Consider the following 14,336-nt stretch of genomic DNA (forward strand, 5'->3'; position numbering starts at 1 on the left):
GCCATTTATTCAATAGCACCAGCTGAACGCATTCATTCACTGCAACAAACTGCACATGTTCATTCAATGTGTAGAACTTCTCTCAATCATTTAAAGTTTCAAACATAATTCATTCATTCAATGGAACAATCTGCATTTGTAATTAGACGAGTAAACATTCTGTCGTATACTAAATGTTTCTAAATTAACAGTTTCCAAACTGCATCGTTGTATTAAAGTCAAATAATTGATTCAATGCATCAAACGGTATTCATTTATTCAACGAAATAAATTAACTCTTTTATTTAGTGAATCAACGATACTCACTGCTTGTGTTAATTCAATGACTAGATCTTTTGCCATTCATTCATCGCCACATGCTAAACGCATTCATTCAATGAAAGAAACTGCACTTGTTAATTCAAAGAGTAGAGCGTCTCTCCTTCATTCATAGTGTTAAACTTAACAGATTCATTCAATGAACAAACTGCACGTTAGAATGTAACGAGAAGAGCTTCTCTAATTTATACAAAACCTCGAACTTTACGCTTTCATTCAATCAAACTAACTGCATTCATATAGTCAATAAATCCAACTTCAATGATTGATTCAGTGAAACAAACGGTTTTCATAGATTCAATGAAGCAAACGTAATTTATTTATTTAATGAATCCAACAGCATTCATTCATGCAATGAATGAGCCGGCAATCATTCATTCAATGAAACACACTGGTCGTGCTATTCCAATGAGTAGAGATAATTCATTCAGTCAATGAAACAAACTTTACTCATTTAGTTAACGAACAATACTGATTAACTCCTTTATGTAGTGAATCAAACGGCACTCTTACATTCAATGAAACACACTGCATGTTTTAATTCAATGATTGGAGATTTTGTCATTCATTCATTGCTACATGCTAAACGGATTCATTCAAAGAAACAAACTGCATGCATTCATTCAATGAAAATGACTGCACTTTTTAATTCAAAGAGGAGAGCTCTCTCATTCATTCATAGTGTCAAGCTTAACTCAAACATTCAATGAAACTAACTGCACGTTTTAATGTAACGGGAAGAGCTTCTCGCATTTGTAGAAAACCTTGAAATTAATACTTTCATTCAATCAAACTAACTGCATTCATGTAGTCAATAAATCCATCTTCAATCATTGAAACAATTGCTCAAACGGTTTTCATAGTTTCAATGAAGCAAACGTAATTTATTTATTTAATGAATCCAACAGCATTCATTCATTCAATGAATCAGCCGGCAATCATTCATTCACTGAAACATACTGAACATGCTATTCCAATGAGTAGAGACAAATCATTCAGTCAATGAAACAAACTTTATTCATTAGTTCGTGAAACAAACTGCACACTTTATTTCAAAGAAACACACGGCATGTGTTAATTCAATGAGTAGATCTTTTGCCATTTATTCAATACCACCAGCTGAACGCATTCATTCACTGCAACAAACTGCACATGTTCATTCAATGTGTAGAACTTCTCTCAATCATTTAAAGTTTCAAACATAATTCATTCATTCAATGGAACAATCTGCATTTGTAATTAGACGAGTAAACATTCTGTCGTATACTAAATGTTTCTAAATTAACAGTTTACAAACTGCATCGTTGTATTAAAGTCAAATAATTGATTCAATGCATCAAACGGTATTCATTGATTCAACGAAATAAATTAACTCTTTTATTCAGTGAATCAACGATACTCACTGCTTGTGTTAATTCAATGACTAGATCTTTTGCCATTCATTCATCGCCACATGCTAAACGCATTCATTCAATGAAAGAAACTGCACTTGTTAATTCAAAGAGTAGAGCGTCTCTCTTTCATTCATAGTGTTAAACTTAACAGATTCATTCAATGAACAAACTGCACGTTAGAATGTAACGAGAAGAGCTTCTCTAATTTATACAAAACCTCGAACTTTACGCTTTCATTCAATCAAACTAACTGCATTCATATAGTCAATAAATCCAACTTCAATGATTGATTCAGTGAAACAAACGGTTTTCATAGATTCAATGAAGCAAACGTAATTTATTTATTTAATGAATCCAACAGCATTCATTCATGCAATGAATGAGCCGGCAATCATTCATTCAATGAAACACACTGGTCGTGCTATTCCAATGAGTAGAGATAATTCATTCAGTCAATGAAACAAACTTTACTCATTTAGTTAACGAACAATACTAATTAACTCCTTTATTTAGTGAATCAAACGGCACTCTTACATTCAATGAAACACACTGCATGTTTTAATTCAATGATTGGAGATTTTGTCATTCATTCATTGCCACATGCTAACCGGATTCATTCAAAGAAACAAACTGCATGCATTCATTCAATGAAAATGACTGCACCTGTTAATTCAAAGAGGAGAGCTCTCTCATTCATTCATAGTGTCAAGCTTAACTCAAACATTCAATGAAACTAACTGCACGTTTTAATGTAACGGGAAGAGCTTCTCGCATTTATACAAAACCTTGAAATTAATACTTTCATTCAATCAAACTAACTGCATTCATTAGTCAATACATCCATCTTCAATCATTGAAACAATTGCTCAAACGGTTTTCATAGTTTCAATGAAGCAAACGTAATTTATTTATTTAATGAATCCAACAGCATTCATTCATTCAATGAATCAGCCGGCAATCATTCATTCACTGAAACACACTGAACATGCTATTCCAATGAGTAGAGACAAATCATTCGGTCAATGAAACAAACTTTATTCATTTAGTTCGTGAAACAAACTGCACACTTTATTTCAAAGAAACACACGGCATGTGTTAATTCAATGAGTAGATCTTTTGCCATTTATTCAATACCACCAGCTGAACGCATTCATTCACTGCAACAAACTGCACATGTTCATTCAATGTGTAGAACTTCTCTCAATCATTTAAAGTTTCAAACATAATTCATTCATTCAATGGAACAATCTGCATTTGTAATTAGCCGAGTAAACATTCTGTCGTATACTAAATGTTTCTAAATTAACAGTTGACAAACTGCATCGTTGTATTAAAGTCAAATAATTGATTCAATGCATCAAACGGTATTCATTGATTCAACGAAATAAATTAACTCTTTTATTTCGTGAATCAACGATACTCACTGCTTGTGTTAATTCAATGACTAGATCTTTTGCCATTCATTCATCGCCACATGCTAAACGCATTCATTCAATGAAAGAAACTGCACTTGTTAATTCAAAGAGTAGAGCGTCTCTCCTTCATTCATAGTGTTAAACTTAACAGATTCATTCAATGAACAAACTGCACGTTAGAATGTAACGAGAAGAGCTTCTCTAATTTATACAAAACCTCGAACTTTACGCTTTCATTCAATCAAACTAACTGCATTCATATAGTCAATAAATCCAACTTCAATGATTGATTCAGTGAAACAAACGGTTTTCATAGATTCAATGAAGCAAACGTAATTTATTTATTTAATGAATCCAACAGCATTCATTCATGCAATGAATGAGCCGGCAATCATTCATTCAATGAAACACACTGGTCGTGCTATTCCAATGAGTAGAGATAATTCATTCAGTCAATGAAACAAACTTTACTCATTTAGTTAACGAACAATACTGATTAACTCCTTTATTTAGTGAATCAAACGGCACTCTTACATTCAATGAAACACACTGCATGTTTTAATTCAATGATTGGAGATTTTGTCATTCATTCATTGCCACATGCTAAACGGATTCATTCAAAGAAACAAACTGCATGCATTCATTCAATGAAAATGACTGCACTTGTTAATTCATAGAGGAGAGCTCTCTCATTCATTCATAGTGTCAAGCTTAACTCAAACATTCAATGAAACTAACTGCACGTTTTAATGTATCGGGAAGAGCTTCTCGCATTTATACAAAACCTTGAAATTAATACTTTCATTCAATCAAACTAACTGCATTCATGTAGTCAATAAATCCATCTTCAATCATTGAAACAATTGCTCAAACGGTTTTCATAGTTTCAATGAAGCAAACGTAATTTATTTATTTAATGAATCCAACAGCATTCATTCATTCAATGAATCAGCCGGCAATCATTCATTCACTGAAACACACTGAACATGCTATTCCAATGAGTAGAGACAAATCATTCAGTCAATGAAACAAACTTTATTCATTTAGTTCGTGAAACAAACTGCACACTTTATTTCAAAGAAACACACGGCATGTGTTAATTCAATGAGTAGATCTTTTGCCATTTATTCAATACCACCAGCTGAACGCATTCATTCACTGCAACAAACTGCACATGTTCATTCAATGTGTAGAACTTCTCTCAATCATTTAAAGTTTCAAACATAATTCATTCATTCAATGGAACAATCTGCATTTGTAATTAGACGAGTAAACATTCTGTCGTATACTAAATGTTTCTAAATTAACAGTTTACAAACTGCATCGTTGTATTAAAGTCAAATAATTGATTCAATGCATCAAACGGTATTCATTGATTCAACGAAATAAATTAACTCTTTTATTTAGTGAATCAACGATACTCACTGCTTGTGTTAATTCAATGACTAGATCTTTTGCCATTCATTCATCGCCACATGCTAAACGCATTCATTCACTGCAACAAACTGCACATGTTCATTCAATGTGTAGAACTTCTCACAATCATTTAAAGTTTCAAACATAATTCATTCATTCAATGGAACAATCTGCATTTGTAATTAGACGAGTAAACATTCTGTCGTATACTAAATGTTTCTAAATTAACAGTTTACAAACTGCATCGTTGTATTAAAGTCAAATAATTGATTCAATGCATCAAACGGTATTCATTTATTCAACGAAATAAATTAACTCTTTTATTTAGTGAATCAACGATACTCACTGCTTGTGTTAATTCAATGACTAGATCTTTTGCCATTCATTCATCGCCACATGCTAAACGCATTCATTCAATGAAAGAAACTGCACTTGTTAATTCAAAGAGTAGAGCGTCTCTCCTTCATTCATAGTGTTAAACTTAACAGATTCATTCAATGAACAAACTGCACGTTAGAATGTAACGAGAAGAGCTTCTCTAATTTATACAAAACCTCGAACTTTACGCTTTCATTCAATCAAACTAACTGCATTCATATAGTCAATAAATCCAACTTCAATGATTGATTCAGTGAAACAAACGGTTTTCATAGATTCAATGAAGCAAACGTAATTTATTTATTTAATGAATCCAACAGCATTCATTCATGCAATGAATGAGCCGGCAATCATTCATTCAATGAAACACACTGGTCGTGCTATTCCAATGAGTAGAGATAATTCATTCAGTCAATGAAACAAACTTTACTCATTTAGTTAACGAACAATACTGATTAACTCCTTTATGTAGTGAATCAAACGGCACTCTTACATTCAATGAAACACACTGCATGTTTTAATTCAATGATTGGAGATTTTGTCATTCATTCATTGCTACATGCTAAACGGATTCATTCAAAGAAACAAACTGCATGCATTCATTCAATGAAAATGACTGCACTTGTTAATTCAAAGAGGAGAGCTCTCTCATTCATTCATAGTGTCAAGCTTAACTCAAACATTCAATGAAACTAACTGCACGTTTTAATGTAACGGGAAGAGCTTCTCGCATTTGTAGAAAACCTTGAAATTAATACTTTCATTCAATCAAACTAACTGCATTCATGTAGTCAATAAATCCATCTTCAATCATTGAAACAATTGCTCAAACGGTTTTCATAGTTTCAATGAAGCAAACGTAATTTATTTATTTAATGAATCCAACAGCATTCATTCATTCAATGAATCAGCCGGCAATCATTCATTCACTGAAACACACTGAACATGCTATTCCAATGAGTAGAGACAAATCATTCAGTCAATGAAACAAACTTTATTCATTAGTTCGTGAAACAAACTGCACACTTTATTTCAAAGAAACACACGGCATGTGTTAATTCAATGAGTAGATCTTTTGCCATTTATTCAATACCACCAGCTGAACGCATTCATTCACTGCAACAAACTGCACATGTTCATTCAATGTGTAGAACTTCTCTCAATCATTTAAAGTTTCAAACATAATTCATTCATTCAATGGAACAATCTGCATTTGTAATTAGACGAGTAAACATTCTGTCGTATACTAAATGTTTCTAAATTAACAGTTTACAAACTGCATCGTTGTATTAAAGTCAAATAATTGATTCAATGCATCAAACGGTATTCATTGATTCAACGAAATAAATTAACTCTTTTATTCAGTGAATCAACGATACTCACTGCTTGTGTTAATTCAATGACTAGATCTTTTGCCATTCATTCATCGCCACATGCTAAACGCATTCATTCAATGAAAGAAACTGCACTTGTTAATTCAAAGAGTAGAGCGTCTCTCTTTCATTCATAGTGTTAAACTTAACAGATTCATTCAATGAACAAACTGCACGTTAGAATGTAAGGAGAAGAGCTTCTCTAATTTATACAAAACCTCGAACTTTACGCTTTCATTCAATCAAACTAACTGCATTCATATAGTCAATAAATCCAACTTCAATGATTGATTCAGTGAAACAAACGGTTTTCATAGATTCAATGAAGCAAACGTAATTTATTTATTTAATGAATCCAACAGCATTCATTCATGCAATGAATGAGCCGGCAATCATTCATTCAATGAAACACACTGGTCGTGCTATTCCAATGAGTAGAGATAATTCATTCAGTCAATGAAACAAACTTTACTCATTTAGTTAACGAACAATACTAATTAACTCCTTTATTTAGTGAATCAAACGGCACTCTTACATTCAATGAAACACACTGCATGTTTTAATTCAATGATTGGAGATTTTGTCATTCATTCATTGCCACATGCTAACCGGATTCATTCAAAGAAACAAACTGCATGCATTCATTCAATGAAAATGACTGCACCTGTTAATTCAAAGAGGAGAGCTCTCTCATTCATTCATAGTGTCAAGCTTAACTCAAACATTCAATGAAACTAACTGCACGTTTTAATGTAACGGGAAGAGCTTCTCGCATTTATACAAAACCTTGAAATTAATACTTTCATTCAATCAAACTAACTGCATTCATTAGTCAATACATCCATCTTCAATCATTGAAACAATTGCTCAAACGGTTTTCATAGTTTCAATGAAGCAAACGTAATTTATTTATTTAATGAATCCAACAGCATTCATTCATTCAATGAATCAGCCGGCAATCATTCATTCACTGAAACACACTGAACATGCTATTCCAATGAGTAGAGACAAATCATTCGGTCAATGAAACAAACTTTATTCATTTAGTTCGTGAAACAAACTGCACACTTTATTTCAAAGAAACACACGGCATGTGTTAATTCAATGAGTAGATCTTTTGCCATTTATTCAATACCACCAGCTGAACGCATTCATTCACTGCAACAAACTGCACATGTTCATTCAATGTGTAGAACTTCTCTCAATCATTTAAAGTTTCAAACATAATTCATTCATTCAATGGAACAATCTGCATTTGTAATTAGCCGAGTAAACATTCTGTCGTATACTAAATGTTTCTAAATTAACAGTTGACAAACTGCATCGTTGTATTAAAGTCAAATAATTGATTCAATGCATCAAACGGTATTCATTGATTCAACGAAATAAATTAACTCTTTTATTTAGTGAATCAACGATACTCACTGCTTGTGTTAATTCAATGACTAGATCTTTTGCCATTCATTCATCGCCACATGCTAAACGCATTCATTCAATGAAAGAAACTGCACTTGTTAATTCAAAGAGTAGAGCGTCTCTCTTTCATTCATAGTGTTAAACTTAACAGATTCATTCAATGAACAAACTGCACGTTAGAATGTAACGAGAAGAGCTTCTCTAATTTATACAAAACCTCGAACTTTACGCTTTCATTCAATCAAACTAACTGCATTCATATAGTCAATAAATCCAACTTCAATGATTGATTCAGTGAAACAAACGGTTTTCATAGATTCAATGAAGCAAACGTAATTTATTTATTTAATGAATCCAACAGCATTCATTCATGCAATGAATGAGCCGGCAATCATTCATTCAATGAAACACACTGGTCGTGCTATTCCAATGAGTAGAGATAATTCATTCAGTCAATGAAACAAACTTTACTCATTTAGTTAACGAACAATACTGATTAACTCCTTTATTTAGTGAATCAAACGGCACTCTTACATTCAATGAAACACACTGCATGTTTTAATTCAATGATTGGAGATTTTGTCATTCATTCATTGCCACATGCTAAACGGATTCATTCAAAGAAACAAACTGCATGCATTCATTCAATGAAAATGACTGCACTTGTTAATTCATAGAGGAGAGCTCTCTCATTCATTCATAGTGTCAAGCTTAACTCAAACATTCAATGAAACTAACTGCACGTTTTAATGTAACGGGAAGAGCTTCTCGCATTTATACAAAACCTTGAAATTAATACTTGCATTCAATCAAACTAACTGCATTCATGTAGTCAATAAATCCATCTTCAATCATTGAAACAATTGCTCAAACGGTTTTCATAGTTTCAATGAAGCAAACGTAATTAATTTATTTAATGAATCCAACAGCATTCATTCATTCAATGAATCAGCCGGCAATCATTCATTCACTGAAAGACACTGAACATGCTATTCCAATGAGTAGAGACAAATCATTCAGTCAATGAAACAAACTTTATTCATTAGTTCGTGAAACAAACTGCACACTTTATTTCAAAGAGACACACGGCATGTGTTAATTCAATGAGTAGATCTTTTGCCATTTATTCAATACCACCAGCTGAACGCATTCAGTAACTGCAACAAACTGCACATGTTCATTCAATGTGTAGAACTTCTCTCAATCATTTAAAGTTTCAAACATAATTCATTCATTCAATGGAACAATCTGCATTTGTAATTAGACGAGTAAACATTCTGTCGTATACTAAATGTTTCTAAATTAACAGTTTACAAACTGCATCGTTGTATTAAAGTCAAAGAAATTGCACTTGTTAATTCAAAGAGTAGAGCGTCTCTCCTTCATTCATAGTGTTAAACTTAACAGATTCATTCAATGAACAAACTGCACGTTAGAATGTAACGAGAAGAGCTTCTCTAATTTATACAAAACCTCGAACTTTACGCTTTCATTCAATCAAACTAACTGCATTCATATAGTCAATAAATCCAACTTCAATGATTGATTCAGTGAAACAAACGGTTTTCATAGATTCAATGAAGCAAACGTAATTTATTTATTTAATGAATCCAACAGCATTCATTCATGCAATGAATGAGCCGGCAATCATTCATTCAATGAAACACACTGGTCGTGCTATTCCAATGAGTAGAGATAATTCATTCAGTCAATGAAATAAACTTTACTCATTTAGTTAACGAACAATACTGATTAACTCCTTTATTTAGTGAATCAAACGGCACTCTTACATTCAATGAAACACACTGCTTGTTTTAATTCAATGATTGGAGATTTTGTCATTCATTCATTGCCACATGCTAAACGGATTCATTCAAAGAAACAAACTGCATGCATTCATTCAATGAAAATGACTGCACTTGTTAATTCAAAGAGGAGAGCTCTCTCATTCATTCATAGTGTCAAGCTTAACTCAAACATTCAATGAAACTATCTGCACGTTTTAATGTAACGGGAAGAGCTTCTCGCATTTATACAAAACCTTGAAATTAATACTTTCATTCAATCAAACTAACTGCATTCATGTAGTCAATAAATCCATCTTCAATCATTGAAACAATTGCTCAAACGGTTTTCATAGTTTCAATCCAACAGCATTCATTCATTCAATGAATCAGCCGGCAATCATTCATTCACTGAAACACACTGAACATGCTATTCCAATGAGTAGAGACAAATCATTCAGTCAATGAAACAAACTTTATTCATTTAGTTCGTGAAACAAACTGCACACTTTATTTCAAAGAAACACACGGCATGTGTTAATTCAATGAGTAGATCTTTTGCCATTTATTCAATACCACCAGCTGAACGCATTCATTCACTGCAACAAACTGCACATGTTCATTCAATGTGTAGAACTTCTCTCAATCATTTAAAGTTTCAAACATAATTCATTCATTGAATGGAACAATCTGCATTTGTAATTAGACGAGTAAAAAAATTTTGTCGTGTACTAAATGTTTCTAAATTAACAGTTTACAAACTGCATCGTTGTATTAAAGGCAAATAATTGATTCAATGCATCAAACGGTATTCATTGATTCAACGAAATAAATTAACTCTTTTATTTAGTGATTCAACGATACTCACTGCTTGTGTTAATTCAATGACTAGATCTTTTGCAATTCATTCATCGCCACATGCTAAACGCATTCATTCAATGAAAGAAACTGCACTTGTTAATTCAAAGAGTAGAGCGTCTCTCCTTCATTCATAGTGTTAAACTTAACAGATTCATTCAATGAACAAACTGCACGTTAGAATGTAACGAGAAGAGCTTCTCTAATTTATACAAAACCTCGAACTTTACGCTTTCATTCAATCAAACTAACTGCATTCATATAGTCAATAAATCCAACTTCAATGATTGATTCAGTGAAACAAACGGTTTTCATAGATTCAATGAAGCAAACGTAATTTATTTATTTAATGAATCCAACAGCATTCATTCATGCAATGAATGAGCCGGCAATCATTCATTCAATGAAACACACTGGTCGTGATATTCCAATGAGTAGAGATAATTCATTCAGTCAATGAAACAAACTTTACTCATTTAGTTCACGAACAATACTGATTAACTCCTTTATGTAGTGAATCAAACGGCACTCTTACATTCAATGAAACACACTGCATGTTTTAATTCAATGATTGGAGGTTTTGTCATTCATTCATTGCCACATGCTAAACGGATTCATTCAAAGAAACAAACTGCATGCATTCATTCAATGAAAATGACTGCACTTGTTAATTCAAAGAGGAGAGCTCTCTCATTCATTCATAGTGTCAAGCTTAACTCAAACATTCAATGAAACTAACTGCACGTTTTAATGTAACGGGAAGAGCTTCTCGCATTTATACAAAACCTTGAAATTAATACTTTCATTCAATCAAACTAACTGCATTCATGTAGTCAATAAATCCATCTTCAATCATTGAAACAATTGCTCAAACGGTTTTCATAGTTTCAATGAAGCAAACGTAATGTATTTATTTAATGAATCCAACAGCATTCATTCATTCAATGAATCAGCCGGCAATCATTCATTCACTGAAAGACACTGAACATGCTATTCCAATGAGTAGAGACAAATCATTCAGTCAATGAAACAAACTTTATTCATTTAGTTCGTGAAACAAACTGCACACTTTATTTCAAAGAGACACACGGCATGTGTTAATTCAATGAGTAGATCTTTTGCCATTTATTCAATACCACCAGCTGAACGCATTCAGTAACTGCAACAAACTGCACATGTTCATTCAATGTGTAGAACTTCTCTCAATCATTTAAAGTTTCAAACATAATTCATTCATTCAATGGAACAATCTGCATTTGTAATTAGACGAGTAAACATTCTGTCGTATACTAAATGTTTCTAAATTAACAGTTTACAAACTGCATCGTTGTATTAAAGTCAAATAATTGATTCAATGCATCAAACGGTATTCATTGATTCAACGAAATAAATTAACTCTTTTATTTAGTGAATCAACGATACTCACTGCTTGTGTTAATTCAATGACTAGATCTTTTGCAATTCATTCATCGCCACATGCTAAACGCATTCATTCAATGAAAGAAACTGCACTTGTTAATTCAAAGAGGAGAGCGTCTCTCCTTCATTCATAGTGTTAAACTTAACAGATTCATTCAATGAACAAACTGCACGTTAGAATGTAACGAGAAGAGCTTCTCTAATTTATACAAAACCTCGAACTTTACGCTTTCATTCAATCAAACTAACTGCATTCATATAGTCAATAAATCCAACTTCAATGATTGATTCAGTGAAACAAACGGTTTTCATAGATTCAATGAAGCAAACGTAATTTATTTATATAATGAATCCAACAGCATTCATTCATGCAATGAATGAGCCGGCAATCATTCATTCAATGAAACACACTGGTCGTGCTATTCCAATGAGTAGAGATAATTCATTCAGTCAATGAAACAAACTTTACTCATTTAGTTAACGAACAATACTGATTAACTCCTTTATGTAGTGAATCAAACGGCACTCTTACATTCAATGAAACACACTGCATGTTTTAATTCAATGATTGGAGGTTTTGTCATTCATTCATTGCCACATGCTAAACGGATTCATTCAAAGAAACAAACTGCATGCATTCATTCAATGAAAATGACTGCACTTGTTAATTCAAAGAGGAGAGCTCTCTCATTCATTCATAGTGTCAAGCTTAACTCAAACATTCAATGAAACTAACTGCACGTTTTAATGTAACGGGAAGAGCTTCTCGCATTTATACAAAACCTTGAAATTAATACTTTCATTCAATCAAACTAACTGCATTCATGTATTCAATAAATCCATCTTCAATCATTGAAACAATTGCTCAAACGGTTTTCATAGTTTCAATGAAGCAAACGTAATGTATTTATTTAATGAATCCAACAGCATTCATTCATTCAATGAATCAGCCGGCAATCATTCATTCACTGAAAGACACTGAACATGCTATTCCAATGAGTAGAGACAAATCATTCAGTCAATGAAACAAACTTTATTCATTTAGTTCGTGAAACAAACTGCACACTTTATTTCAAAGAGACACACGGCATGTGTTAATTCAATGAGTAGATCTTTTGCCATTTATTCAATACCACCAGCTGAACGCATTCAGTAACTGCAACAAACTGCACATGTTCATTCAATGTGTAGAACTTCTCTCAATCATTTAAAGTTTCAAACATAATTCATTCATTCAATGGAACAATCTGCATTTGTAATTAGACGAGTAAACATTCTGTTGTATACTAAATGTTTCTAAATTAACAGTTTACAAACTGCATCGTTGTATTAAAGTCAAATAATTGATTCAATGCATCAAACGGTATTCATTGATTCAACGAAATAAATTAACTCTTTTATTTAGTGAATCAACGATACTCACTGCTTGTGTTAATTCAATGACTAGATCTTTTGCAATTCATTCATCGCCACATGCTAAACGCATTCATTCAATGAAAGAAACTGCACTTGTTAATTCAAAGAGGAGAGCGTCTCTCCTTCATTCATAATGTTAAACTTAACAGATTCATTCAATGAACAAACTGCACGTTAGAATGTAACGAGAAGAGCTTCTCTAATTTATACAAAACCTCGAACTTTACGCTTTCATTCAATCAAACTAACTGCATTCATATAGTCAATAAATCCAACTTCAATGATTGATTCAGTGAAACAAACGGTTTTCATAGATTCAATGAAGCAAACGTAATTTATTTATTTAATGAATCCAACAGCATTCATTCATGCAATGAATGAGCCGGCAATCATTCATTCAATGAAACACACTGGTCGTGCTATTCCAATGAGTAGAGATAATTCATTCAGTCAATGAAACAAACTTTACTCATTTAGTTAACGAACAATACTGATTAACTCCTTTATGTAGTGAATCAAACGGCACTCTTACATTCAATGAAACACACTGCATGTTTTAATTCAATGATTGGAGGTTTTGTCATTCATTCATTGCTACATGCTAAACGGATTCATTCAAAGAAACAAACTGCATGCATTCATTCAATGAAAATGACTGCACTTGTTAATTCAAAGAGGAGAGCTCTCTCATTCATTCATAGTGTCAAGCTTAACTCAAACATTCAATGAAACTAACTGCACGTTTTAATGTAACGGGAAGAGCTTCTCGCATTTATACAAAACCTTGAAATTAATACTTTCATTCAATCAAACTAACTGCATTCATGTAGTCAATAAATCCATCTTCAATCATTGAAACAATTGCTCAAACGGTTTTCATAGTTTCAATGAAGCAAACGTAATTTATTTATTTAATGAATCCAACAGCATTCATTCATTCAATGAATCAGCCGGCAATCATTCATTCACTGAAACACACTGAACATGCTATTCCAATGAGTAGAGACAAATCATTCAGTCAATGAAACAAACTTTATTCATTTAGTTCGTGAAACAAACTGCACACTTTATTTCAAAGAGACACACGGCATGTGTTAATTCAATGAGTAGATCTTTTGCCATTTATTCAATACCACCAGCTGAACGCAT

Source organism: Chiloscyllium plagiosum, unplaced genomic scaffold (assembly GCF_037043375.1).
Source record: "Chiloscyllium plagiosum isolate Xiang-an unplaced genomic scaffold, Cpla_swu_hap1 HiC_scaffold_18, whole genome shotgun sequence".
Classification (NCBI taxonomy): Eukaryota; Metazoa; Chordata; class Chondrichthyes; order Orectolobiformes; family Hemiscylliidae; genus Chiloscyllium; species Chiloscyllium plagiosum.